We start from the raw sequence: 13,219 nt of genomic DNA, 5'->3' as shown, positions 1-13,219 counted from the left end.
CAGTGAAACACGAGATTTTAAAGAAGTTCCCGAAGGGCTAGAATCCATGAGTTTGAACCCATATGGAATCTTCCACCTGGCCAGGGTTCTTCCTTTTTATATACATGCTGTTTTTTGAGCATTTTTTACTTGGCAGTGGTTGCAGCTATAACTTTCTTTTTGTGAGTTTGTGCTAACAACACAGAAAATGCTTTGGTCGTACTTGGCCCCTATTGACTAAAATAGTTCCACCTCTGTGCCTTTCTGCCCCATCACCCAACCCCCTTGCAAGATGCAGTGGTGAAGCTGGGCTATTTATATTGTTTTAACCAGATATACTATAGAATAAAACAGGCAGTTTTCAAATGTATATCATTAAAATGTATAAATGTGTTTCAGCTTTTTGGGGAAAGAAAAAAAAGAAAATTTATACCAGGACAGCTGATTAAAATGGGATAATCCACTGCATTTAATAAGTCACACCTAGCAGATTATAGAGGGAAGAGTTATTGGTGCTCTTTATACTAGGACATTTGGTGTGCGTTGCTGCATTTGACCTTTTAGAAGCTGTTGACATCATTTGGGAACTGCCAGTAAACCTGCCTTAATCTGTTAAACAGGAGGAATCTTAACATTGTGGAACTGACTGGTTGATTAATTTAAATCCAAACACACACAGTCCTGCCTGGATGCCCTTTGTGAGACCCTCACACAAAAGAATTTCATTCAGAGGCATTATAACCCACATCCTGCTGTCAGACCCTTTCAGCTCAGTTGGTCTTCTTAGGCTGCAGGCATCATCTTTAACCCCTCTTATGCTTCCTTTTTTTTTCATGAAAACAATATCTGTGTTTGGATTCATACAAATGCTCTACATTTTCAGCAAAGTTCTTAATTTGTATCCCAGGGAAAAGGTATTTTAAAGTTCCACTAATTGAGAGACTAAAATGGGAACTTATCTTAAACTGGCTTCTTTAGAGAAACTACATTAGAACTTAATCCAGTGCTTCCTTTGGGAATTATAATCAAAATTAGAATCATGACATGTTGAAGTAAATTCTTGGTATTAGAGTAAGCCATCATCTATAATTCCTTTGACTTTTAGATTCAAAACATTGAAGGTTTTATAATCATTGTTTACTTTTGGGAAAACATCAAAGTTAATTGACTCATGGGTGAGTTCAGTGGTAGTATAAAGATCCTGAATGTTTAAATGAAAGCAAAGTTTAAATTCTTTAAGGATAAAACTTTGAATAATTTCAGTCTATTACAGGGACTAAGAAAAGTACCCATACATTGGGCACTCTGATGGCCTTGGTTGCAGAAGAGGGCAGATATTTGTGTGGGAGAAACAAAAGCATTGCCTTAGAATGCTTTCCTAGCACATAGAATGTTAGACTGGAAAAGATCAACACCCTCATTTTGAACAACAAAAAAACTAAGGTCCCCACTTAATTATTCAAGCTCTTACTTGGCCAATTTCTGTTTCCTCATCACCCAATTATAGACTGTACTGGAATACAAATGAAGCCTTTCAAAGAAGGTGGTATAATTTGATTCTCTGTGGTTTTGTTCATTATTATTACTTGTAATAACTTTTTAATTGAGAGCTTTTGATGTGCCAGTACTTTATGCATTATCTTTATCGTCATAACTACAGTATGAGGTAGTACTAGTGTTCTTCTCTTTTTGAAAATGAAGATCTGATGTTTAGAAAAGTCAGGGATTTGCCCAGAATAGCTGAATCATGAGATAAGATACTTTTTTTTTTTTTCCTTTGAGAAGGTAGACTTGTAGCTAGATATAGGGAGGAGAAACGGGTAGTAAGAAATGTTTCTCCCAAGCCTCAGGAGTTGCCTTGAGAATATTATGGTGATGTGAATGACTCTGCCATGGGTCACTGGCAAGGAAGAAAAATTAAGGCCATTCTGGCCTTAATTCTTCAGAAACAGTGGATTTGTTGTGAGGGGATATGAAAGCACCTCCTTTCTGGCCGTCATCAGAAGCAGTAGATGTCCAGGTGAGGAGCCTGTTGGGGAACCAGAGGACCTAGAAGATATGTGGTTCAAGAGAAATCATTGCATCATTTTGAGACTCTGTTTTTTACTTTCATTTCTAAAGGTGAAATTCCAATTTCTACCTTACCCTACCGCACTAGGTTGTTTCAGAGATTAAGTAAAATAATTTATTCTTTGGAAAAATCAAAAAATCACTTTGGAAAATTAGGACACAATACATTTTTTTGTTTATTTATTCAATAAATATTTATCAAGTGAATGCCAAAGGCAAATCATAGGTGCTATATTGAGAATAGGAGGCAAATATAGACTTTGTCTCTACTTTTCAGAAGATTGAAGGGAGAGGGAAATAAGACGCAAGATAATAACTAGGTAGTAGAATGTTTTAAATGCAGTTAGCCAGGTGGAGAATACTGTGGAATTTCTGGGGTGGAACCAGTCCCTGATGGAGGAGGTAGATCTTGAAGGATGGTAGGATTTAGGCTGCCAGGGAGGAGACACAGGAAGAGTGTATGTGCGGGGTGGAATGAGGAGGTAGGTGTGGGATTCCAGGAAGAAGAAACAGTAAGAGCAAAGGCTTAGAGGAGGGAAGGTATGGGGACATATTAGTGTATCAGATTGTCTAATTGGCTGTAGCTGAAGGTGCCTGGAGATAAGGTTGGCAAAGATGCGTTCACATGGAATCTGTGAACTCTGCACTTTATTCAGTGGTGCACAGGAGGAGCTTTTTAGGATTTTGAGTTTTGTGGTAATCTGGTCAAGGCCATGATTTGTGAAGACTCATTAAGGACAAAGTGATACGAAGAATGATTAAAGAGGTGGGACAATGAAGTCAGGAAGACCAAGGACCAGAGCGTTATGAGATGACTGATAGAGAAGATCTAAGCTAGAGGGGCAACTGTGGGGCTGGAGCAAGGAGAAGATACATCTGTGAAATTTGGCCACTGAGTGGGTTTGGCCAGTGATGAAGAGTTAGAACCCTTTTGCCGTTGGAAGTTAGTGTGATACTTTTTCATTAAATCAGTATGAATTTGTTTTATTTAACAAATTAAAGCTCATATGCTAATAATAAAATCCCATATACATTGTCATTTTTCAGCCCTTATGCTATCTTTAATTGGAATTAGGAAAAGTGTTGTATTAAGACCAGAGGAGCCAAGAATGTTGCTTCTCTGGGCTAAGAGGAAGTTCAGTGTAAATCATGAGGCAAAGCTGGGTTAGAATTGAGGGTGTTTTGAAATCCCCACCCCTTCCTGAAATAGCTGGAATACTTCTCCCACTCAGTAGCTTGTAAAATTACCCACCACTATAAAACCTGACAACACCATATCCTGGTGCCTTTCTCACCTTCTGCGATGGCCCACACTCTGTCTGTGGAGTATGTTTCTCTAAATAAATCCACTTCTTACCTAAAAAAAAAAATAGAATGGAGGGTTTTTTGCCTTATCAGAAAGGTGGTTTCCAGGAGGGGGCACTGTAGCTGACTAGTCAAGGCTTTAGAAATTCTGGCCAAATATCCCCTCAGAAGTGGTGCTTTAACTTACATTTGCTTTTTAATTGGCACTTGCCAACATGAATTTAGTTGAAGAAATAAGTTAAGCTCAGAGTCTCATTGAACCCTAAACTTCAATTTAATGATTAAGGTGGTTTGTAGATGAGATTTATAATACTTTCGACAGTCAAGGGGTGATTTCTTTGCTGTGTCTTTGTTTCCTGTGAAAGAGTATTTTACCTTCTAATTTTTGTTGTCTTTCAATCTGAGATATTATAATATTGTTTGGATGTCTGTGAAGCCTTAAGATCCATTGGGAAATAAGAAGTGGATTTTCTGACATTTAGGACAGATAAAAGGGGGTATACAGTTATCCAGAAAGAATATGTCAGAGCTTGGTGGAGCTAGTGCTGTTATGCGGTACTTTGTCCCAGCTCCCAGCTCTGTGCTGTGAGTGGCCTAATGTGGGTGTGTGCTTCACGGGCTTCTCTGTGCTATCCTTGGGAATCCAAGTAAAGGAGGTAGTTATCATTTAAGAAAGAGTTTATCATCTTCCCTAAGAAGGTGGGAATGAGATTGCATTGATCAAGAGATTTAGTGGAGTGTCAAGAGGAAATAGAACACTCATGAGAACGTGACACATTAAGCTGTTTTTGTAGCGTAAGAGGAGAATAAAAACTAAATAAAGCCTGGATTTAGGGAATGAACGTTGGAGATACGAGGCCCCTTTTCCCTAAAGCAAGCGTCTTTTTTTTTTTTTTTTAGGGTAGGAGTTAATTAATTAATTTATTTATTTTTGCTGTGTGCGTCTTCGTTTCTGTGCGAGGGCTTTCTCTAGTTGTGGCAAGCGAGGGCCACTCTTCATCGTGGAAGCAAGCATCTTTAACAGGACACAAAATCTGGCCACCTGGGGCCATTTGTCTCACGGACACTTGATTTCTATTCCTGCTGGTGGTCTTCCATATTCCCTTCAGCCTTCTGTAGTGGGCAGACATCTTTTGGTTTGGTCTTATTTTTGGATAGGCTATTTCTTTAATGATGTAGAGAACATTTAATTAAATTACATATTTGTAAGAAGAACCAGTACAATGAAAAGATCATATTGATTAACATAGACAATTTTAAAAAACAATTACAATATTAAGATCAAATTCAAGAACACTCAAAAGTAATTTTTGGTTAGCAGGCAGCCCAGTGGGTGAGTGCTGCAGCGCAGGAGCTGGTGACCTAGGGCATCCTGCTTAGCCTCAGCATTCAGCACGTGAGGGACTTGGAGAGACTCTTTTCTAAACTCAACCTTTTTTTAAAAAAACCCTAGCAGGGGGCTTCCCTGGTGGTGCAGTGGTTAAGAATCTGCCTGCCAATGCAAGGGACACAGGTTCGAGCCCTGGCCCTGGAAGATCGCACATGCCATGGAGCAACTAAGCCTGTGCGCCACAACTACTGAGCCTGAGCTCTAGAGCCCGCAAGCCACAACTACTGAGCCCTTGTGCCACAACTACTGAAGCCTACGCGCCTAGAGCCCGCGCTCTGCAGCAAGAGAAGCCACGACAATGAGAAGCCCGTGCACCGCAACAAAGAGTGGCCCCCACTCACCCCAACTAGAGAAAGCCCGCACACAGCAACAAAGACCCAACGCAGCCAATAAATAAATAAAATTTATTAAAAACAAACAAACAAAAACCCTAGCAAACTAGCTTTACTGTTGTACTCTTACTTTATGACCATCCCATCTCTGGAGTAGTCAATACACCTGTTCCCTTTTGTGTGCATGCTGTCCGGATAACCTTTATTTACCTTTCCCAACCTAGTTTTGTTTAGACAGGTGGATCATCTCCCAGAAAGAGTTGTTTGAAACAACCTTGAAATAGTCTGGCTAGTATGTTAGGATCTAGTCCACTGAAGCTGTCATTGGTCTTCTCTGAGAGCAAGTAAATCAGGATTGCAAGTTCAGAACACATTTAGATGAATTTTCATATTTTGAATTACAGTAGTAATTCATATCCATGGTGTTTAGAAAAACTTTTAAAAGTTTAAAATTATGTAATATAAAAATTGGAGGACTCTCTCAGTCTATAATTGAAACTGCCAGAAGTAACCACTCTCAGAAATTAGGTGTATATCTTTTGGGCATTTTCAAATAAACAAATGCATTTGTTTTAAAATTTGAATCATATATATAATGTGTGTATATATATATATATATATATATATATGTAGAGGTGTGTGTGAATCATATATATAGGAGGGTTGGCCAAAAATTTTGCTCAGGTTTTTCCATGTGATCTTACAGAAAAATGTGAACAAACTTTTTGGCCAACCTAATATGTGCATGCGTGCGTGCGTGCGTGCGTGTGTGTGTGTATATATATACACACACACACACATATATATATATACACATACATATATATACACACAAATATACACACATACATCTATATATGCACATATATATGTATATACACACTATTTTCATGAAATTCATGGTAAACTTTGCATGTTTTGCTCCTCAGACTCGTTATCTCAGGAAAAACAAGTGAGAGGTTAGGAGTAATTCCATTTTGTTGGAAAGCCTTTTCACTTTACCTAAATTAAGGAAAACTGAAATATTATGTTTTTCATGAGCGCTGACCTTACTATACTATTTTCAGAATTCTCCCCAACCTCTATGGTAGCAAAAAGTCCAACTTGTCAATTAGGTTAAAATTCTCTATGTTTTTCCAGACTGTAAATCGGTGCTGTGGTATTCCATTTTACTATTTTTGTAAGCAGTATTATTGCCATACATTTGTATGGTATTTACTCATAAGGGAAACATTAAAAGGCAGGCTTAGCTTCATCTGAATTGAAATAGAGATAATAATAATTTCTTTGTAGTAGCTTGCAGTATACAGTACAGAATGACAACCTTCATTTTTTATTGTGTTATGAGTATCTTAAAGAGGATCTGCCAAGTTACTTGATTATTCTTGCAATTACAGTATTCTACAGTAGAAAAAATTAGACCATGGTATTGTTTAAAAAAAGTCAATCCAATATAGAGAAGAAAACAATAGTTTTTATAGTACAGATGATAAATTACATACTTATTAAAACATCGCATCTGATCAAATAAGCATGATATATCATTATAGACTCAGTTTGATGTTGAAACGTTGTTATTTTAAGCAATTACTTTAAACCTGGTATTATTAAGAGGGGTTGTGTTCTTGTGAATGGGGTGCCAGATGCACGGGAGAACAAATAGTTCAAAGGGAAGGTTTAAATTATGTATAGTTTTGGGAGTTGTTAGAAGTAGAAGTAATTTTGCCTGTGATAGAAGACTTAACCAGGAAGACTGTGGAGCAGTAAGATGGTAGATTTCTTCTTATTTTATCTGGGTGTCATAATTGGGCATTTGGCTTGGGGGTGTTTTCTGGATAAGTGATGTATTGGCGGGGATTTATTGGAGCCCGGAGATAAATGGAACGGGCAGATGCCGTCTCCTGGAGAAGTAAACGCAGAGCATCAGTTTTCATTGTTATCAGTACTCTGACCTCCGAAGGCACAGATGTGAGCTTTCTTTTCAAAGGGAATCAAGTATTCACCCTCAAGGAAAAGGATGTTTGTAATGTAATAATATTAATGCTTGTTAAGTGAGAAAACCATCTATGAATACTTATACTGTTGCAACCTGGGTGCATTATTTATTGACCTGTGACTTTATCAGAGCTTTAGCTGTGAGAAGAATATTGCCAATGGAATCATGTAATGACAGTTGTCATTAAAAGTCACATTGCGGTGAATAGATTCAGAATTCATTGAGTCCCCTTGCTCTGTGTCACACTCGCTGCTTCTGTGACAACCTTCATTTCCTACTTAGTAAATCCAAGCCTGGTCGCTGGAGCCCCAGGAAGTTGTTAAAGCAATTAAAGGCTTCTGTCTCCCAGCACATTGCTTGGTTACCATAGTATCCTCTGCCTCCAAGTCTCTCCTGATGATGTCAGTATGCATACAGGGGTTGTTCAGAGCCTCTACGTGGGGATGATTCACCCCACAATAAAGCCCCTCACCCGTTGCTCGGTTTCCAGTTCTATTTCAGACATCCCTAGAAATGGAAGGTAAGTGCCTTGTTTTGCATATCGGAGAATTACCAAATGCCTCTATTTTTCTCTTTCAGGTGAATGAATGGTTTCTTGCTTTCTACGATATACTACTGACTGAAAACATAGTATATGTTTCAGCCAATTACCTAGAACAGACTTTTAGTTTGTACTTAAAGTGCGTGTATGTGTTTGTATGCGTCTGTATGCGCACATACATGGCGTGGGCTTATATAAATAACTGTGGGTGTACAATGTAATGCTGGCTACTGTCCCTGGTAAGCAGCAATAGCAAACACAGTAGAGCTTTTTATTTCAAATGATTTGAAATATACAAATTCCTTAAAATATTTTGACAGGTGTCACAGCACAAATGCAGTTTTCTGAGTGTGAATTATGTATTTTTTATTGATACTTTGTATATTTTATCCAGTTTTAAACAGTATTAACATTTGAAAGGTCTAAGAGGCTATGGGAAGATATTTTTAGAAAGAAGGGCCAAGTTACATTGAGAATTTGCATGTTAGGGAAATTAAAACTTAAATTGTTAAAACAAAGATTTAGTTACAGGGGGATATATGAAGTTTAAAGTATATTGATAACCATCATTTCATACTAATTTCATACTTTTAATGCTTTTCACAGATCTCCCAATTTGATAATAAAAATAGTGCTTCTATTATTGTGACAAATGAAATCAGCGCTTCATAAAAGTTCTCCTTTAACACATACTCATGCTCCTTAAGGATAAGCCAGCTGTGTTCAGCTTTATGAAAAGAATATTGTAGACATTTACAACATTCAAATAGAAGAGCCATGAATGAATATTTCCCTTGAAAAGTTAGTTTTCTGTTTCAAGTTTTCTACCACAATGTGTCCTATCAATAAACACTAAGTGATGAGACACACAGGTTTCTCTCTACTGCCTATGTCTGACTCTCTCCGTTCCGAGAGTTCTGTCCATATGACAATGTTAGTTGTGCATTTATTTCCTCTTCCTTATTCCCAAGGGACTATTTCAGTATACTCTGTGAAGAATGTAATACTGTGTTTAAATGGATGTGGTAGGTAAAGGCAGTTTCTAAATAATTAATGGATAGCTTTGCAGGAGAATGAAGAAGAGGGGAGTAGGTAGGATGGGGACTCTCCCATTTCTTTATGTAGCTGAACCTTTATTATATGTAGGAGGTAGACAGATGGCTCTTTTGAGAGGTCAATAAATGGTCTAGACTGTCCATTTCTAGAGAGACTGATTAAAACTGGCGTTTTCTTTCTTGTATTTTTGGAGTCTTCTGGAATATACCCTGCTCTCTACCTTTGCTTTGTTTTTGTGCAATATTATGTTAGTGGACTGATAATGTTCTTCATTCACCTTTCTTTAAAGAATCAGTGAAAAACATAGTTGTGAGAGAGTGTAAAAAAAGGTTAAAAATTTAGTTTCACATAAAAATATCTGTCTTATCCTGAATATCATAAATGCTTATTTATGAATGAATTCCTTTCTACCCTAAAATATGCTAAAATGCTTTGACTTTTAATTTCTTTACTGTTTTGAATACTTAATCCTGCTTATGTGTTTGAAAATTTGCTAGTTAATTCAAAAAAGTTCCTGAAAAATAGAGAGAAATTATGATACCACCTAGTTTAGATTACCGTAGGTTAAATGTTAAAGAAATTAAGTCAATATAAACTGTTTCCATACTTTTTAAAACCTTTTTATTGGAACACTTTTCATACGTTTGTATTGGAAAGAAGAGTATATTATATTCTAGGCTATGTTACATCAGGTTTTTGCTCTTTGTTGTATTAATGTTTTGGGTAATATAATGTACTCTATTGAGTAGCTAACTCTTTGTAGTAAGAAAAATACTTCTGCAGTTTTGAATCCTTAAGATATCCATGTATATCTCCTCCTGCTGACTTAACCAATACAAGTAGCAGTTTATACAGAGTGTACTGTAAAGATTACAGTTTCATTCATGCTTCAGGCAGGAAGTGGTTCCAAGCAGTTTTAGGCAGGGTGATTTTAAAAATTGCTTTAGGAGAGTTTTCATTCTATTTTTATGTCCTAATAAGAATGTTTTAAGTTTTATGCATACTTAAACTTGCTCCTGCTGAAATATGGAAATGCCAGGTCTGTAGACTTTACCAGTGTGAGACAATGAAACATGGCAGAAAAAGGATCATTTTGGCTTTTACTAGAAAGACAAATAAAACCAGTATCCAGAAGAATGAGAGGAAGCTGTAATAGAGAACATGGACCTGGAAATGAACATTTTGTCCGGTGAGAGGAAAGAAGCTCAAGCTGTGAGGGCTTGGTTAAATGCTTAGCCCAGTTGTCTGTGTTCGTTTAATGGCAGAGCCAGGGCTGGGACCTAGATGCCTACAGTCGAACAGGCCGGTTTTCATTTATGTGACCCCACATGCCCCAGTTAGAGTAGAGCACTTTTTCCTAGTCAGCTTTTACTTTCTCCCAAAAAAGGAGTGATGAAACAGTATAAAAACTAGGAAGGTATTATTTTTCTTTTGTTGCAGCAACAAATTATTGCAAACTTGGTGAATAAAATTTATTATCTTAGAGCTCTATTGGTTAGAAGGCTGACACAGGTCTCAATGGACTAGAAAATCAAGGTGTCAGGGCTGTATCCCCTTCTGGAGGCTCTAGGGGAGAATCCATTTGTTTGTCTTTTCCAGCTTCTAGGGGTCACCTGCATTCCTTGGCTCATGGCCACCCTCCTTTACCTTAACAGCTAGCAAGTACAGACCGAATCCTTATGAGGCCATCTCTCTGGTTCTTCAAGGCTGGGAAGCAACCTTCATTTTAAGGCAGTGGTCCCCAACGTTTTTGGTACCAGGGACTGGTTTCGTGGAAGACGATTTTTCCATGACCGGGGGGGGGGGGATGGTTTCAGGATGATTCAAGCTCATTACATTTATTGTGCACTTTATTTCTATCATTATTACATTGTAATATATAATGAAATAATTATACAACTCACCATAATGCAGAATCGGTGGGAGCCCTGAGCTTGTTTTCACTTGCCACTCACTGATAGGGTTTTGATATGAGTCTGCAAGCAATTGATTTGTTGTGCTCTCTGTGTAGTCAAACCTTTCTGCTAATGATAGTCTGTATTTGCAGCCGCTCCCCAGCGCTAGCATCACCTCCTCAGCTCCACCTCAGATCATCAGGCATTAGATTCTCATAAGGAGCGCGCAACCTAGATCCCTCACATGCGCAGTTCACAGTAGGGTTCGCGCTCCTATGAGAATCTAATGCCACTGCTGATCTGACAGGAGGCGGAACTCAGGTGGTAATGCGAGCGATGGGGAGCGGCTGTAAATACAGATGAAGCTTTGCTCGCTCACCTGCAGCTCACCTCCTGCTCTGCGGCCTGGGTCCTAACAGGCCATGGACTGGTACTGTTACCGGTACAGGGAGCAGGGGGATTTGGGGACTCCTGTTTTAAGGGGCTCATGTGATTAGATGTGGCCCACTGGATAACCTAGGATAATCAGCCCATTTTAGGACAAGATCCTTATCCTTAATCACATCTGCAAAATCCTCTCTGTCATGTAGGGTAACATATTCACAGGGTGGGGGGTTAGGATGTGGACATCTTTGGGGACCATAATTCTGCCCCCCTCAGAGACTGCAAAATATATGGCTGATTCTATCAACATTAAATTCACAAGTCAGATATTTTTACTGATAACTATAACTTAAACTTGTGATTGCCAATAGAGACCACAAAATCTTGACCTAATTCAGTGGATGCAGTCATCCCTAAGGATATTAAAATGCCTCAAGATAATTAATGAGGGAAAATCATATTAGAAAGAAATGTTTCACCAACTCAAATGTTCAGAACTCTGAGGTAAAGATGTGAGTCTTAGAAAGTGACACTATTCTCAGCTTAATATTTTTAGTGAGAGGCTCACATCAGATGAAGTTAATTAAACAAAACTGATTTGGGATTGTGAAAATTCCATTAGCTAACTCCTATGTGGATGAGCCTGGGTTTCTTTAGAAGCCGAAGGGTAATAGCAAGGCCACTAGAGACCAAAATGTGAGATCTGGTAACCCTGAGTTTTGAATAACACTGTCGTTCATTGATCTGGCATTAAGCCATATGAGTCACAGGACTCAGCAAATGAGCCTGGCAGGTATGCCTTGCAGGGTTTCCTAGGAAAGGCACAATCTATTACCACAATCAATAATGCTAGACTTGAGACCAACAGCTGCAAAAATAGTTTCTCTTATTGTTTACATCCTGTATTTATCTTCAGTTTAATCCAATTCATAGCACATGTATCCATCTGTACTAAGCATAAGGTAATTTATATCTAGTAGTAGTTTTTAAACCTTGTTTGCTAAACACTAGTGGTAAAAGATGCAGAGGAGAAAGTGCTCAGGCATATTACTTTGGGACAGGAAGCCTAAAATTACATTTTGCTGTGGTTCTCTCAAGGAAAGGAGATGGAAAGAAAACCGACTGTTTTCCTGCAAGTATTCCTTTTTAGTTTTGGAATAATTTTCTGGAGGAAGACTAAACAGTACCTTAAGACCCTTATTTGGAAGAAAAGGGCTTGTGGAACACCATACATTTCTTTGCAAGAGGTAATTATTTTGACATTGATTCTCTTTGGTCGTAGAGAGTAAAACAACCTTAGGATTCTATATAAAAGTGAAATCTGGGCTTCCCTGGTGGTGCAGTGGTTGAGAGTCCGCCTGCTGATGCAGGGGACATGGGTTCGTGTCCTGGTCTGGGAAGATCCCACATGCCGCGGAGCGGCTGGGCCCGTGAGCCATGGCCACTGAGCCTGCGTGTCCGGAGCCTGTGCTCCGTAATGGGAGAGGCCGCAACAGTGAGAGGCCCGTGTACCGCAAAAAAAAAAAAAAAAAAGTGAAATCTGAATTTATGCTGTCATGGGATTTATTTGTCAATTAAAATATCATTAAAGGAAAACTTATTTGACAATGAACTTAAAAATTAAAATCAGTGAGTTACACAATTTGATAAATGATATAAATAAATAAAAGGCAAAATATAAATAAATAAAACCCAAACACCTTTAAACATTTTTTTTAAATGTATACAGAATATTCAATTTAATACTGAATTTTCCCAGCTATGGTAAATTAGAGAGAATAGAGATGAAATCTCTCTGTTTTGTTAAAGAAAAAAAAAAACAAAAAACCACAGAGCAGCTGCCTTCTCTGTGATAAAAGAGACTGTTTAATCTTTAAATCATTTTGAACTGGCTCAGTTGCTTTACTGATCCTTTAACTTTGTTAAAATTATCTTTAAAGTTTATCTTTGAAACAAATCAGAGATAAAGGAACTAATGGAGATGAGAGTTTTGAGGTTCTGAATTGTATTTGGTCAGTGGGTGGTGGATAAGATGGAAGGAGACTTCAGAATCAGAAACTTGAAAGATTGTCATGATTTCTCATTGCCTGTTTTGAAAACTAGCTCAGGGTTTTATGTCTAGGGGGATTTTCCCAGTAACAGGAGTAAAGGCAATCAGCCTTTACTAGATCCAGTGATGGATCTAGGAAGTTATCCTAAGTCTTTCCTGCTCCAAAGGCTTTGCAGATCACAGTAGCATAAACTCTACTCATTTTTCTCACTGATGTTGCA

General features: G+C 38.1%; 1 protein-coding gene across 16 annotated transcripts in view; it reads left to right on the top strand.

Moving 5' to 3' along the window:
• Positions 1–13,219, top strand: part of PAM (peptidylglycine alpha-amidating monooxygenase) — a 286,118-nt gene that overhangs the window by 41,662 nt on the left and 231,237 nt on the right. The gene's annotated exons all lie outside the window — the stretch shown is intronic.

This window comes from Orcinus orca, chromosome 3 (genome assembly GCF_937001465.1).
Source record: "Orcinus orca chromosome 3, mOrcOrc1.1, whole genome shotgun sequence".
In the NCBI taxonomy this organism is placed as follows: domain Eukaryota; kingdom Metazoa; phylum Chordata; class Mammalia; order Artiodactyla; family Delphinidae; genus Orcinus; species Orcinus orca.
Note: the sequence above shows the minus strand (reverse complement) of the source record. Positions and strands in the feature narration are given on the sequence as shown.